We start from the raw sequence: 15,252 nt of genomic DNA on the forward strand, positions 1-15,252 counted from the left end.
CCCGCTTCAGGCGGGCGCTGCGGGCGCTGCGGGGGCTGTTCCGCTGTCCCTGCCTGGCGGCACCGCCCGAGGAGTAGCAGCGACACGGCACCCACAGCAGCCACCACACGGCACCCATTGCTCCAGAGCCGCCCTCCCTGCGGGGCTGCGGCACCCACGGGGCTCCCAACCCACGGCATCGGGAACCAACGGCAACGGGAGCAGGAGCATGGAGAAGACGGACATGACCAAGAGAAGGTGAAGAAGACGACAAAGACAAAGACGGAGACGACAAAGACGATGAAGAAGGCGGAGATGAAGAGGATGAAGACGATGACAAAGACAACCAAGACAAAGAAGAAGTATTTAAGAATAGTGATAGGAATATAGGCAATACATAGTTGAAACAGAGGAACAAGAATAAGAATTTAAGATTCCATAGAAGAAGAGGAATAAGAATTTAAAAATCTATAGAAGAAGAATAGTAATAAGAATAAGAATTGTAAAATCCATAGGAAAAGAAGAGGAATAAGTCGAAGAAGAATGTAGAAATACGTAGAAGAAGATAAGAAGAAGCAGAATAGTGAGAATAAGGAGAATAATTTAGAATTCCATTAGTGAAGATAGAATCTAGTAAATAAATTAAATTAGCAAATCATTTCTGTTTGTTCCATATTTGTGGAACACGGGGTTCCATTTGTTAAAGTGGGCGAGGCTTATGCTCAGCAGAAGGCCCCGTGGGAAAGGCCCAGCTGCGGCTGCACGGTTGGAAGTTGCCTGAGGGCTGAGAGGCAGCTGCGAGTGAGGAGAGGGTCAGGTGAGTGACAGCTGGAAGTGAGACTGTGATTGGCTGGAGGAACGCGTGCACAGCAGTGAGCGGGAAGCTGATTGGCTGATAGGACGCGCGGCCAGCAGCACTGCAGCTGAGCCAGCCAATGGGTGCCCTTCTGCTGTTCCGTTCTGTCAGGCTGCGCTTGGCTTTCGGTTGGGATTAAGGGAATAAAGAGGGGGCGGCTTTTGGCAATAAACCAAGGACATACAAGGGGCTCTGTCCTCTTTGTTCCCCATTGCTGCACATATTGTACATTTACATTGCAGTGTAGGATATAAAAACATGAATGCGCAGTAGGTTGAATAGGACAGAGTTCCATCTCCTGAAGCTGTTTCCCATTTTCCAATAAAATTTGTGAGGCACAAGAGCAGAGTCTCCAGATTTCCCTTCTCCTCTCTCCGAGCCATTGATGCATTTCCCACCTCAGTCCCAGGGAGTGCCCTGGGAGCAGCGACTGCTCAGCCCCAGCGCCCGCGGGAGAGTCCCCGGCTGGAACCCGGAAAGCTTGGAGCCAGCTGGGATTGGGCTCTGCTCCCAGGGAATGAGGGATGGGATGAGAGGGAACGGCCTCCACCTGTGCCAGGCAAGGGTCAGGTTGGATACTGGCAACAATTAATGCCTGGAAAGGGTTTTCCAGGCCAGGCATGGGTTTCAATGGGATCCTGGAGCAATGGGAGCTGCACACGGTGGGATGCTTCCAGGCCAGATTTTGCCGTGGAAAACACAACCCTTTCCCTGGGTTTGGAATAAACCTGGAGTCAATCCAGGTCCCACGCAGGGCTCTGGGCACAGCAGGGCCATGAGTGCCTGTTGTGGTTTGGCGCTGGCCCTACGCCAGGCACCCACGAGCGTCACTCACTGACCCTCCCCTTCCACAGCTGGGCAGGGGAGAGAAAAATGTAATGAAGTTGAGTTAAGGACCGGGAGAAAACACTCCAAGGGCAAAACAGGCTCAGCTTAGAGGTACAAAGTGAGTTTATTGCTGACAAAATAGAGGAGGATCATGAGAAGTAAAAGAAGCCCTTAAGAAAAGCACCTTTTTCCCCCAAGCCCTCCCTCCCTCCCAGCGACAGCGCAGGGGAAAGGGCGTGGGGGTTTGCTCAGTTTGCCACACGAGGTTTTCTGCCACTGCTCACGGAGAGGAGCCCTTCCCCTGCTGCCCCGTGGGGTCCCTGCCACGGGAGACAGTTCTCCGTGACCTTCTCCAGCGTGGGTCCACTCTCACGAGCAGCGGTCCTGCCAAAACTGCTGCAGCGTGAGTCCCTCCCACGGGCACACAGTCCTCCCAAAACTGCTGCGGCGTGGGTCACTCTTCCACGGGGTGCACTCCTCCAAGGCCAGGCTGCTTCAGCCTGGCAGCAGGGCACCCTCTCTCCATCGGCTCTCCCACTGGAGCACAGCCTCCTCCAGGCATCCACCTGCTCTGGCATGGACACCTCCCCCGTGGGCTGCGGATGTATGTCTGCATCCCCTGTGCATTCCCAGGGCTGTGGGCGGATCTCTGCATCCCCCATGGATCCCCAGGGGCTGTGGGTGGATCTCTGCATCCCCCGTGGATCCCCAGGGGCTGTGGGTGGATCTCTGCATCCCCCGTGGATCCCCACAGGCTGTGGGTGGATCTCTGCATCCCTCGTGGATCCCCAGGGGCTGTGGGTGCATCTCTGCATCCCCTGTGCGTCCCCACAGGCTGTGGGTGGATCTCTGCATCCCCCATGGATTCCCATCAGCTGCAGGGGCACAGCTGCTTCACCACGGTCTTCACCACAACCTGCCGAAGAATTTTGGCTCCAGCACTTGGAGCATCTCCTGCCCCTCCTTCTCCACTGACTCCGGTGCCTCTGTGTTATTCCCCTCAGGTGTTCTCACCTGCTCCTCTTCTCTGGACAGGAAAAAACTGTCCATGCACACTTCGTTTTGATTTTCTTCTTCAATCTGTTATCACAGAGGTGTTACCAGCCTCTGCAATTGGCCCAGCCTTGGCCAGCAGCTTGTCCATCTTCAGAGCCATCAGGGATTAGCTCTGTCTGACATGGGGAAAGTTTCCAGCAGCTTCTCACAGCAGCCACCTCTGTGGCCCCCCCGCTGCCAAAAACCAGGCCCTGCAAAACCAACACAGTCCCCTGGTCCGGGGCTGCTCCGGGCCCGTTCCCGGCTGCCCCGCTGCTGTTGGGACCCTTTGTGACACGGGACATGATGGTGGCCAGAGACCTTTGTGACATCAGAGAGCCCCACCCTGGCTGAGGGGTTTCTAGGGGCACCGCAGGGCTCGGGGTGCCCAGTCCCAGGAGAGCCACTCCAGGAGGAGGAAGCAACTCCCGGGATCCGTCTGCGCCAGAGGCCCAGAGCGACGGACGCGGACAGAGGCAGCGAAGCCACCCCCGAGTCCCGGTGCCCCAGCCCCGTAGCCAGCTGGCCGCACGGCCAGGCCCGCAGCAGGCAGTGAGTAGGGGCAGGGAGCAGGTCAGGCCTGCCACTGTCACACATCGAGGGGAGGACGAGGGGAGCTTTGCTGAGATGGGCCAAGAGCTTTCCCGGTGGGGAGCTGAGACGGAGCAGGAGATGTCCAAAATCTCCCTGCGGGAACAGCAGACAGGGCCAGAAGTGCACCCAGTGAAGGACAGCAGCGACAAGGAGCTGTCCCGAGGGGCAGAGGATGGAGCCCAAGAGCTGTCCCAGCAGCAGGACGATGTCACCTGCAGCACTGGGGACAAACCCTTGGGCCCAGGGATGGAGGAGGGGCCCCAGCCTTGTGTCCCGGCGGGGCCCGGCTCCCCCAGCCCCGCGGGCACAGCGGGGGCAGCAGAGGCAGCGCCTGCCCCGCCCTGCGCCTCTCCTGCCCCGGGCCGTGCCGCGGAGGCCGAGCCGGCAGCTGCTGCCCCGGCCGGAGCTGCTGGGCAGGAGGAGCCCCCCGAGCCTCTCGCTGCCCAGCAGGAGGAAAAGGCACCGCAGTCTCCTGTGCCCAGCTGGGAGCTGCCCTCAGCAAGGGCACAGAGCCGGGTTCCTGCCCCCGGGAGCCCCCCCGCGGGCCGCAACCTGGTTCTTGAATTGGCCTGGCACCTGAGCCGTGAGTGTGAGTGGCCCATCCAGCGATCCAAGTGGGAGCTGGAGGGAGTGTGGGACATGGAGCAAAGACTGGCTGCGAAAATGGGAGAAACAGCCACGGCTGAAAGGGAGCAGAGCCCGGTGCCGGACCCGCTGAGACCCCCCAGGCCCTTGCCCAGCCAGCTGGGAGCCCTCAGGGAGCAGCAGGAGGGGACAGCGGCGTGGTCAGAGGAAGGCAGCGACGAGGAGATCTCGGACTGCGACAGCTCCTGGGACTCCAGCAGCACCACATCCCCGCGCGAGGGGGAATATTACTTAGACATGGAGCTGTTCCCAGAGGCAGACGACAGAGACAAAGACCTGTCTCAGTGGATTGGTGTCACCTTCAGCGCTGGGAAGAGACCCTTGAGCTCAGTGATGGAGGATGAGGAGGGGCCGCAGCCTTGTTCCCCAGCGGGGCTCGGGCAGCTGTTCCGTTGGGCCAGTGTCACCTTCAGCCCTGGGGACAGAGCCTTGAGCCCAGAGATGGAGTGGGATGTGGTGCCGCAGCCTTGCTTCGCACTGGCGCCCGACATGTGTTCCCGCTGGGTCCCTGTCACCTTCAACCCTCTGAAGACACTCTTGAGTCCAGTGATGGAGGAGGAGGAGGAGGAGCTGCAGCCTTGTTCCCCAGAGAGTGAGCACGAGGCAGAGCTGTCCCGGGGAGAAAGGAACAGCTGCTCCCCAAGGGTGTCCCAGGGGGAAGAGTGTTCGGAGCCCGAGCTGTCCAGGGAAGTGTCGGGCAGGGAAGAGTGCACGGAGGAAGAGATGTCCCTCAGAGAAGCCAGCAGCTCCCAGGAGCGCTCAGACTGGGAAGAACACCTGGAGAAAGAGCTGTCCCAGGGGGACATCGAGAGCCGGGAAGAAGTTTCCGATTGGGAAGAACACGTTGGCACAGCCCTTTCCCAACAGGAAGTGTCCCTCGGCCAGGACGTGACCCCAGGGAACGGCCACAGACCCTCCGTGCACTCCAGCTGGGAGAATGACAGCGACCAGGAGCTCGCGCAAGAGCCCTGGGAAGTCGGCACCGAATCTGGCAGCTGCGTGAAGCCCTTGGCCCCGGAGGAGGACGAGTGGGACGAGCTGAGCGTCCTGGAGCTGCCCCCGGAGGAAGACAAAGAGCAAAACCAGAGGGCTTTTGCGGCAGACGGGCTCCCAGTGCCTGTGCCTCGTGAGGCCTGGGTTGAGGGCCCGGCACCGGAGCCGTGCAGCCTCCCCAGCCCCTCGCCTGCCCGGCTGGGAGCCCAGGCCCTCCGTGAGCAGCCGGCTGCCCCCAGGAAACGTCCCTCCCGCTTCAGGCGGGCGCTGCGGGCGCTGCGGGGGCTGTTCCGCTGTCCCTGCCTGGCGGCACCGCCCGAGGAGTAGCAGCGACACGGCACCCACAGCAGCCACCACACGGCACCCATTGCTCCAGAGCCGCCCTCCCTGCGGGGCTGCGGCACCCACGGGGCTCCCAACCCACGGCATCGGGAACCAACGGCAACGGGAGCAGGAGCATGGAGAAGACGGACATGACCAAGAGAAGGTGAAGAAGACGACAAAGACAAAGACGGAGACGACAAAGACGATGAAGAAGGCGGAGATGAAGAGGATGAAGACGATGACAAAGACAACCAAGACAAAGAAGAAGTATTTAAGAATAGTGATAGGAATATAGGCAATACATAGTTGAAACAGAGGAACAAGAATAAGAATTTAAGATTCCATAGAAGAAGAGGAATAAGAATTTAAAAATCTATAGAAGAAGAATAGTAATAAGAATAAGAATTGTAAAATCCATAGGAAAAGAAGAGGAATAAGTCGAAGAAGAATGTAGAAATACGTAGAAGAAGATAAGAAGAAGCAGAATAGTAAGAATAAGGAGAATAATTTAGAATTCCATTAGTGAAGATAGAATCTAGTAAATAAATTAAATTAGCAAATCATTTCTGTTTGTTCCATATTTGTGGAACACGGGGTTCCATTTGTTAAAGTGGGCGAGGCTTATGCTCAGCAGAAGGCCCCGTGGGAAAGGCCCAGCTGCGGCTGCACGGTTGGAAGTTGCCTGAGGGCTGAGAGGCAGCTGCGAGTGAGGAGAGGGTCAGGTGAGTGACAGCTGGAAGTGAGACTGTGATTGGCTGGAGGAACGCGTGCACAGCAGTGAGCGGGAAGCTGATTGGCTGATAGGACGCGCGGCCAGCAGCACTGCAGCTGAGCCAGCCAATGGGTGCCCTTCTGCTGTTCCGTTCTGTCAGGCTGCGCTTGGCTTTCGGTTGGGATTAAGGGAATAAAGAGGGGGCGGCTTTTGGCAATAAACCAAGGACATACAAGGGGCTCTGTCCTCTTTGTTCCCCATTGCTGCACATATTGTACATTTACATTGCAGTGTAGGATATAAAAACATGAATGCGCAGTAGGTTGAATAGGACAGAGTTCCATCTCCTGAAGCTGTTTCCCATTTTCCAATAAAATTTGTGAGGCACAAGAGCAGAGTCTCCAGATTTCCCTTCTCCTCTCTCCGAGCCATTGATGCATTTCCCACCTCAGTCCCAGGGAGTGCCCTGGGAGCAGCGACTGCTCAGCCCCAGCGCCCGCGGGAGAGTCCCCGGCTGGAACCCGGAAAGCTTGGAGCCAGCTGGGATTGGGCTCTGCTCCCAGGGAATGAGGGATGGGATGAGAGGGAACGGCCTCCACCTGTGCCAGGCAAGGGTCAGGTTGGATACTGGCAACAATTAATGCCTGGAAAGGGTTTTCCAGGCCAGGCATGGGTTTCAATGGGATCCTGGAGCAATGGGAGCTGCACACGGTGGGATGCTTCCAGGCCAGATTTTGCCGTGGAAAACACAACCCTTTCCCTGGGTTTGGAATAAACCTGGAGTCAATCCAGGTCCCACGCAGGGCTCTGGGCACAGCAGGGCCATGAGTGCCTGTTGTGGTTTGGCGCTGGCCCTACGCCAGGCACCCACGAGCGTCACTCACTGACCCTCCCCTTCCACAGCTGGGCAGGGGAGAGAAAAATGTAATGAAGTTGAGTTAAGGACCGGGAGAAAACACTCCAAGGGCAAAACAGGCTCAGCTTAGAGGTACAAAGTGAGTTTATTGCTGACAAAATAGAGGAGGATCATGAGAAGTAAAAGAAGCCCTTAAGAAAAGCACCTTTTTCCCCCAAGCCCTCCCTCCCTCCCAGCGACAGCGCAGGGGAAAGGGCGTGGGGGTTTGCTCAGTTTGCCACACGAGGTTTTCTGCCACTGCTCACGGAGAGGAGCCCTTCCCCTGCTGCCCCGTGGGGTCCCTGCCACGGGAGACAGTTCTCCGTGACCTTCTCCAGCGTGGGTCCACTCTCACGAGCAGCGGTCCTGCCAAAACTGCTGCAGCGTGAGTCCCTCCCACGGGCACACAGTCCTCCCAAAACTGCTGCGGCGTGGGTCACTCTTCCACGGGGTGCACTCCTCCAAGGCCAGGCTGCTTCAGCCTGGCAGCAGGGCACCCTCTCTCCATCGGCTCTCCCACTGGAGCACAGCCTCCTCCAGGCATCCACCTGCTCTGGCATGGACACCTCCCCCGTGGGCTGCGGATGTATGTCTGCATCCCCTGTGCATTCCCAGGGCTGTGGGCGGATCTCTGCATCCCCCGTGGATCCCCAGGGGCTGTGGGTGGATCTCTGCATCCCCCGTGGATCCCCAGGGGCTGTGGGTGGATCTCTGCATCCCCCGTGGATCCCTGTGGGCTTTGGGTGGATCTCTGCATCCCCCGTGGATCCCTGTGGGCTTTGGGTGGATCTCTGCATCCCCCGTGGATCCCCAGGGGCTGTGGGTGGATCTCTGCATCCCCTGTGCATCCCCAGGGGCTGTGGGTGGATCTCTGCATCCCCCGTGGATCCCCAGGGGCTGTGGGTGGATCTCTGCATCCCCCGTGGATCCCCAGGGGCTGTGGGTGGATCTCTGCATCCCCCGTGGATCCCCAGGAACTGTGGGTGGATCTCTGCATCCCCTGTGCATCCCCAGGGGCTGTGGGTGGATCTCTGCATCCCCCGTGGATCCCCAGGGCTGTGGGTGGATCTCTCCATCCCTCGTGGATCCCCACAGGCTGTGGGTGGATCTCTGCATCTCCCGTGGATCCCCAGGGGCTGTGGGTGGATCTCTGCATCCCCTGTGCATCCCCAGGGGCTGTGGGTGGATCTCTGCATCCCCCGTGGATCCCCAGGGCTGTGGGTGGATCTCTCCATCCCTCGTGGATCCCCACAGGCTGTGGGTGGATCTCTGCATCTCCCGTGGATCCCTAGGGGCTGTGCGTGGATCTCTGCATCCCCCATGGATTCCCATCAGCTGCAGGGGCACAGCTGCTTCACCACGGTCTTCACCACAACCTGCCGAAGAATTTTGGCTCCAGCACTTGGAGCATCTCCTGCCCCTCCTTCTCCACTGACTCCGGTGCCTCTGTGTTATTCCCCTCAGGTGTTCTCACCTGCTCCTCTTCTCTGGACAGGAAAAAACTGTCCATGCACACTTCGTTTTGATTTTCTTCTTCAATCTGTTATCACAGAGGTGTTACCAGCCTCTGCAATTGGCCCAGCCTTGGCCAGCAGCTTGTCCATCTTCAGAGCCATCAGGGATTAGCTCTGTCTGACATGGGGAAAGTTTCCAGCAGCTTCTCACAGCAGCCACCTCTGTGGCCCCCCCGCTGCCATAAACCAGGCCCTGCAAAACCAACACAGTCCCCTGGTCCGGGGCTGCTCCGGGCCCGTTCCCGGCTGCCCCGCTGCTGTTGGGACCCTTTGTGACACGGGACATGATGGTGGCCAGAGACCTTTGTGACATCAGAGAGCCCCACCCTGGCTGAGGGGTTTCTAGGGGCACCGCAGGGCTCGGGGTGCCCAGTCCCAGGAGAGCCACTCCAGGAGGAGGAAGCAACTCCCGGGATCCGTCTGCGCCAGAGGCCCAGAGCGACGGACGCGGACAGAGGCAGCGAAGCCACCCCCGAGTCCCGGTGCCCCAGCCCCGTAGCCAGCTGGCCGCACGGCCAGGCCCGCAGCAGGCAGTGAGTAGGGGCAGGGAGCAGGTCAGGCCTGCCACTGTCACACATCGAGGGGAGGACGAGGGGAGCTTTGCTGAGATGGGCCAAGAGCTTTCCCGGTGGGGAGCTGAGACGGAGCAGGAGATGTCCAAAATCTCCCTGCGGGAACAGCAGACAGGGCCAGAAGTGCACCCAGTGAAGGACAGCAGCGACAAGGAGCTGTCCCGAGGGGCAGAGGATGGAGCCCAAGAGCTGTCCCAGCAGCAGGACGATGTCACCTGCAGCACTGGGGACAAACCCTTGGGCCCAGGGATGGAGGAGGGGCCCCAGCCTTGTGTCCCGGCGGGGCCCGGCTCCCCCAGCCCCGCGGGCACAGCGGGGGCAGCAGAGGCAGCGCCTGCCCCGCCCTGCGCCTCTCCTGCCCCGGGCCGTGCCGCGGAGGCCGAGCCGGCAGCTGCTGCCCCGGCCGGAGCTGCTGGGCAGGAGGAGCCCCCCGAGCCTCTCGCTGCCCAGCAGGAGGAAAAGGCACCGCAGTCTCCTGTGCCCAGCTGGGAGCTGCCCTCAGCAAGGGCACAGAGCCGGGTTCCTGCCCCCGGGAGCCCCCCCGCGGGCCGCAACCTGGTTCTTGAATTGGCCTGGCACCTGAGCCGTGAGTGTGAGTGGCCCATCCAGCGATCCAAGTGGGAGCTGGAGGGAGTGTGGGACATGGAGCAAAGACTGGCTGCGAAAATGGGAGAAACAGCCACGGCCGAAAGGGAGCAGAGCCCGGTGCCGGACCCGCTGAGACCCCCCAGGCCCTTGCCCAGCCAGCTGGGAGCCCTCAGGGAGCAGCAGGAGGGGACAGCGGCGTGGTCAGAGGAAGGCAGCGACGAGGAGATCTCGGACTGCGACAGCTCCTGGGACTCCAGCAGCACCACATCCCCGCGCGAGGGGGAATATTACTTAGACATGGAGCTGTTCCCAGAGGCAGACGACAGAGACAAAGACCTGTCTCAGTGGATTGGTGTCACCTTCAGCGCTGGGAAGAGACCCTTGAGCTCAGTGATGGAGGATGAGGAGGGGCCGCAGCCTTGTTCCCCAGCGGGGCTCGGGCAGCTGTTCCGTTGGGCCAGTGTCACCTTCAGCCCTGGGGACAGAGCCTTGAGCCCAGAGATGGAGTGGGATGTGGTGCCGCAGCCTTGCTTCGCACTGGCGCCCGACATGTGTTCCCGCTGGGTCCCTGTCACCTTCAACCCTCTGAAGACACTCTTGAGTCCAGTGATGGAGGAGGAGGAGGAGGAGCTGCAGCCTTGTTCCCCAGAGAGTGAGCACGAGGCAGAGCTGTCCCGGGGAGAAAGGAACAGCTGCTCCCCAAGGGTGTCCCAGGGGGAAGAGTGTTCGGAGCCCGAGCTGTCCAGGGAAGTGTCGGGCAGGGAAGAGTGCACGGAGGAAGAGATGTCCCTCAGAGAAGCCAGCAGCTCCCAGGAGCGCTCAGACTGGGAAGAACACCTGGAGAAAGAGCTGTCCCAGGGGGACATCGAGAGCCGGGAAGAAGTTTCCGATTGGGAAGAACACGTTGGCACAGCCCTTTCCCAACAGGAAGTGTCCCTCGGCCAGGACGTGACCCCAGGGAACGGCCACAGACCCTCCGTGCACTCCAGCTGGGAGAATGACAGCGACCAGGAGCTCGCGCAAGAGCCCTGGGAAGTCGGCACCGAATCTGGCAGCTGCGTGAAGCCCTTGGCCCCGGAGGAGGACGAGTGGGACGAGCTGAGCGTCCTGGAGCTGCCCCCGGAGGAAGACAAAGAGCAAAACCAGAGGGCTTTTGCGGCAGACGGGCTCCCAGTGCCTGTGCCTCGTGAGGCCTGGGTTGAGGGCCCGGCACCGGAGCCGTGCAGCCTCCCCAGCCCCTCGCCTGCCCGGCTGGGAGCCCAGGCCCTCCGTGAGCAGCCGGCTGCCCCCAGGAAACGTCCCTCCCGCTTCAGGCGGGCGCTGCGGGCGCTGCGGGGGCTGTTCCGCTGTCCCTGCCTGGCGGCACCGCCCGAGGAGTAGCAGCGACACGGCACCCACAGCAGCCACCACACGGCACCCATTGCTCCAGAGCCGCCCTCCCTGCGGGGCTGCGGCACCCACGGGGCTCCCAACCCACGGCATCAGGAACCAACGGCAACGGGAGCAGGAGCATGGAGAAGACGGACATGACCAAGAGAAGGTGAAGAAGACGACAAAGACAAAGACGGAGACGACAAAGACGATGAAGAAGGCGGAGATGAAGAGGATGAAGACGATGACAAAGACAACCAAGACAAAGAAGAAGTATTTAAGAATAGTGATAGGAATATAGGCAATACATAGTTGAAACAGAGGAACAAGAATAAGAATTTAAGATTCCATAGAAGAAGAGGAATAAGAATTTAAAAATCTATAGAAGAAGAATAGTAATAAGAATAAGAATTGTAAAATCCATAGGAAAAGAAGAGGAATAAGTCGAAGAAGAATGTAGAAATACGTAGAAGAAGATAAGAAGAAGCAGAATAGTGAGAATAAGGAGAATAATTTAGAATTCCATTAGTGAAGATAGAATCTAGTAAATAAATTAAATTAGCAAATCATTTCTGTTTGTTCCATATTTGTGGAACACGGGGTTCCATTTGTTAAAGTGGGCGAGGCTTATGCTCAGCAGAAGGCCCCGTGGGAAAGGCCCAGCTGCGGCTGCACGGTTGGAAGTTGCCTGAGGGCTGAGAGGCAGCTGCGAGTGAGGAGAGGGTCAGGTGAGTGACAGCTGGAAGTGAGACTGTGATTGGCTGGAGGAACGCGTGCACAGCAGTGAGCGGGAAGCTGATTGGCTGATAGGACGCGCGGCCAGCAGCACTGCAGCTGAGCCAGCCAATGGGTGCCCTTCTGCTGTTCCGTTCTGTCAGGCTGCGCTTGGCTTTCGGTTGGGATTAAGGGAATAAAGAGGGGGCGGCTTTTGGCAATAAACCAAGGACATACAAGGGGCTCTGTCCTCTTTGTTCCCCATTGCTGCACATATTGTACATTTACATTGCAGTGTAGGATATAAAAACATGAATGCGCAGTAGGTTGAATAGGACAGAGTTCCATCTCCTGAAGCTGTTTCCCATTTTCCAATAAAATTTGTGAGGCACAAGAGCAGAGTCTCCAGATTTCCCTTCTCCTCTCTCCGAGCCATTGATGCATTTCCCACCTCAGTCCCAGGGAGTGCCCTGGGAGCAGCGACTGCTCAGCCCCAGCGCCCGCGGGAGAGTCCCCGGCTGGAACCCGGAAAGCTTGGAGCCAGCTGGGATTGGGCTCTGCTCCCAGGGAATGAGGGATGGGATGAGAGGGAACGGCCTCCACCTGTGCCAGGCAAGGGTCAGGTTGGATACTGGCAACAATTAATGCCTGGAAAGGGTTTTCCAGGCCAGGCATGGGTTTCAATGGGATCCTGGAGCAATGGGAGCTGCACACGGTGGGATGCTTCCAGGCCAGATTTTGCCGTGGAAAACACAACCCTTTCCCTGGGTTTGGAATAAACCTGGAGTCAATCCAGGTCCCACGCAGGGCTCTGGGCACAGCAGGGCCATGAGTGCCTGTTGTGGTTTGGCGCTGGCCCTACGCCAGGCACCCACGAGCGTCACTCACTGACCCTCCCCTTCCACAGCTGGGCAGGGGAGAGAAAAATGTAATGAAGTTGAGTTAAGGACCGGGAGAAAACACTCCAAGGGCAAAACAGGCTCAGCTTAGAGGTACAAAGTGAGTTTATTGCTGACAAAATAGAGGAGGATCATGAGAAGTAAAAGAAGCCCTTAAGAAAAGCACCTTTTTCCCCCAAGCCCTCCCTCCCTCCCAGCGACAGCGCAGGGGAAAGGGCGTGGGGGTTTGCTCAGTTTGCCACACGAGGTTTTCTGCCACTGCTCACGGAGAGGAGCCCTTCCCCTGCTGCCCCGTGGGGTCCCTGCCACGGGAGACAGTTCTCCGTGACCTTCTCCAGCGTGGGTCCACTCTCACGAGCAGCGGTCCTGCCAAAACTGCTGCAGCGTGAGTCCCTCCCACGGGCACACAGTCCTCCCAAAACTGCTGCGGCGTGGGTCACTCTTCCACGGGGTGCACTCCTCCAAGGCCAGGCTGCTTCAGCCTGGCAGCAGGGCACCCTCTCTCCATCGGCTCTCCCACTGGAGCACAGCCTCCTCCAGGCATCCACCTGCTCTGGCATGGACACCTCCCCCGTGGGCTGCGGATGTATGTCTGCATCCCCTGTGCATTCCCAGGGCTGTGGGCGGATCTCTGCATCCCCCATGGATCCCCAGGGGCTGTGGGTGGATCTCTGCATCCCCCGTGGATCCCCAGGGGCTGTGGGTGGATCTCTGCATCCCCCGTGGATCCCCACAGGCTGTGGGTGGATCTCTGCATCCCTCGTGGATCCCCAGGGGCTGTGGGTGCATCTCTGCATCCCCTGTGCGTCCCCACAGGCTGTGGGTGGATCTCTGCATCCCCCATGGATTCCCATCAGCTGCAGGGGCACAGCTGCTTCACCACGGTCTTCACCACAACCTGCAGAAGAATTTTGGCTCCAGCACTTGGAGCATCTCCTGCCCCTCCTTCTCCACTGACTCCGGTGCCTCTGTGTTATTCCCCTCAGGTGTTCTCACCTGCTCCTCTTCTCTGGACAGGAAAAAACTGTCCATGCACACTTCGTTTTGATTTTCTTCTTCAATCTGTTATCACAGAGGTGTTACCAGCCTCTGCAATTGGCCCAGCCTTGGCCAGCAGCTTGTCCATCTTCAGAGCCATCAGGGATTAGCTCTGTCTGACATGGGGAAAGTTTCCAGCAGCTTCTCACAGCAGCCACCTCTGTGGCCCCCCCGCTGCCAAAAACCAGGCCCTGCAAAACCAACACAGTCCCCTGGTCCGGGGCTGCTCCGGGCCCGTTCCCGGCTGCCCCGCTGCTGTTGGGACCCTTTGTGACACGGGACATGATGGTGGCCAGAGACCTTTGTGACATCAGAGAGCCCCACCCTGGCTGAGGGGTTTCTAGGGGCACCGCAGGGCTCGGGGTGCCCAGTCCCAGGAGAGCCACTCCAGGAGGAGGAAGCAACTCCCGGGATCCGTCTGCGCCAGAGGCCCAGAGCGACGGACGCGGACAGAGGCAGCGAAGCCACCCCCGAGTCCCGGTGCCCCAGCCCCGTAGCCAGCTGGCCGCACGGCCAGGCCCGCAGCAGGCAGTGAGTAGGGGCAGGGAGCAGGTCAGGCCTGCCACTGTCACACATCGAGGGGAGGACGAGGGGAGCTTTGCTGAGATGGGCCAAGAGCTTTCCCGGTGGGGAGCTGAGACGGAGCAGGAGATGTCCAAAATCTCCCTGCGGGAACAGCAGACAGGGCCAGAAGTGCACCCAGTGAAGGACAGCAGCGACAAGGAGCTGTCCCGAGGGGCAGAGGATGGAGCCCAAGAGCTGTCCCAGCAGCAGGACGATGTCACCTGCAGCACTGGGGACAAACCCTTGGGCCCAGGGATGGAGGAGGGGCCCCAGCCTTGTGTCCCGGCGGGGCCCGGCTCCCCCAGCCCCGCGGGCACAGCGGGGGCAGCAGAGGCAGCGCCTGCCCCGCCCTGCGCCTCTCCTGCCCCGGGCCGTGCCGCGGAGGCCGAGCCGGCAGCTGCTGCCCCGGCCGGAGCTGCTGGGCAGGAGGAGCCCCCCGAGCCTCTCGCTGCCCAGCAGGAGGAAAAGGCACCGCAGTCTCCTGTGCCCAGCTGGGAGCTGCCCTCAGCAAGGGCACAGAGCCGGGTTCCTGCCCCCGGGAGCCCCCCCGCGGGCCGCAACCTGGTTCTTGAATTGGCCTGGCACCTGAGCCGTGAGTGTGAGTGGCCCATCCAGCGATCCAAGTGGGAGCTGGAGGGAGTGTGGGACATGGAGCAAAGACTGGCTGCGAAAATGGGAGAAACAGCCACGGCTGAAAGGGAGCAGAGCCCGGTGCCGGACCCGCTGAGACCCCCCAGGCCCTTGCCCAGCCAGCTGGGAGCCCTCAGGGAGCAGCAGGAGGGGACAGCGGCGTGGTCAGAGGAAGGCAGCGACGAGGAGATCTCGGACTGCGACAGCTCCTGGGACTCCAGCAGCACCACATCCCCGCGCGAGGGGGAATATTACTTAGACATGGAGCTGTTCCCAGAGGCAGACGACAGAGACAAAGACCTGTCTCAGTGGATTGGTGTCACCTTCAGCGCTGGGAAGAGACCCTTGAGCTCAGTGATGGAGGATGAGGAGGGGCCGCAGCCTTGTTCCCCAGCGGGGCTCGGGCAGCTGTTCCGTTGGGCCAGTGTCACCTTCAGCCCTGGGGACAGAGCCTTGAGCCCAGAGATGGAGTGGGATGTGGTGCCGCAGCCTTGCTTCGCA

The sequence above is a fragment of the Coloeus monedula genome (genome assembly GCF_965178545.1).
Source record: "Coloeus monedula genome assembly, chromosome: 9".
NCBI lineage: Eukaryota > Metazoa > Chordata > Aves > Passeriformes > Corvidae > Coloeus > Coloeus monedula.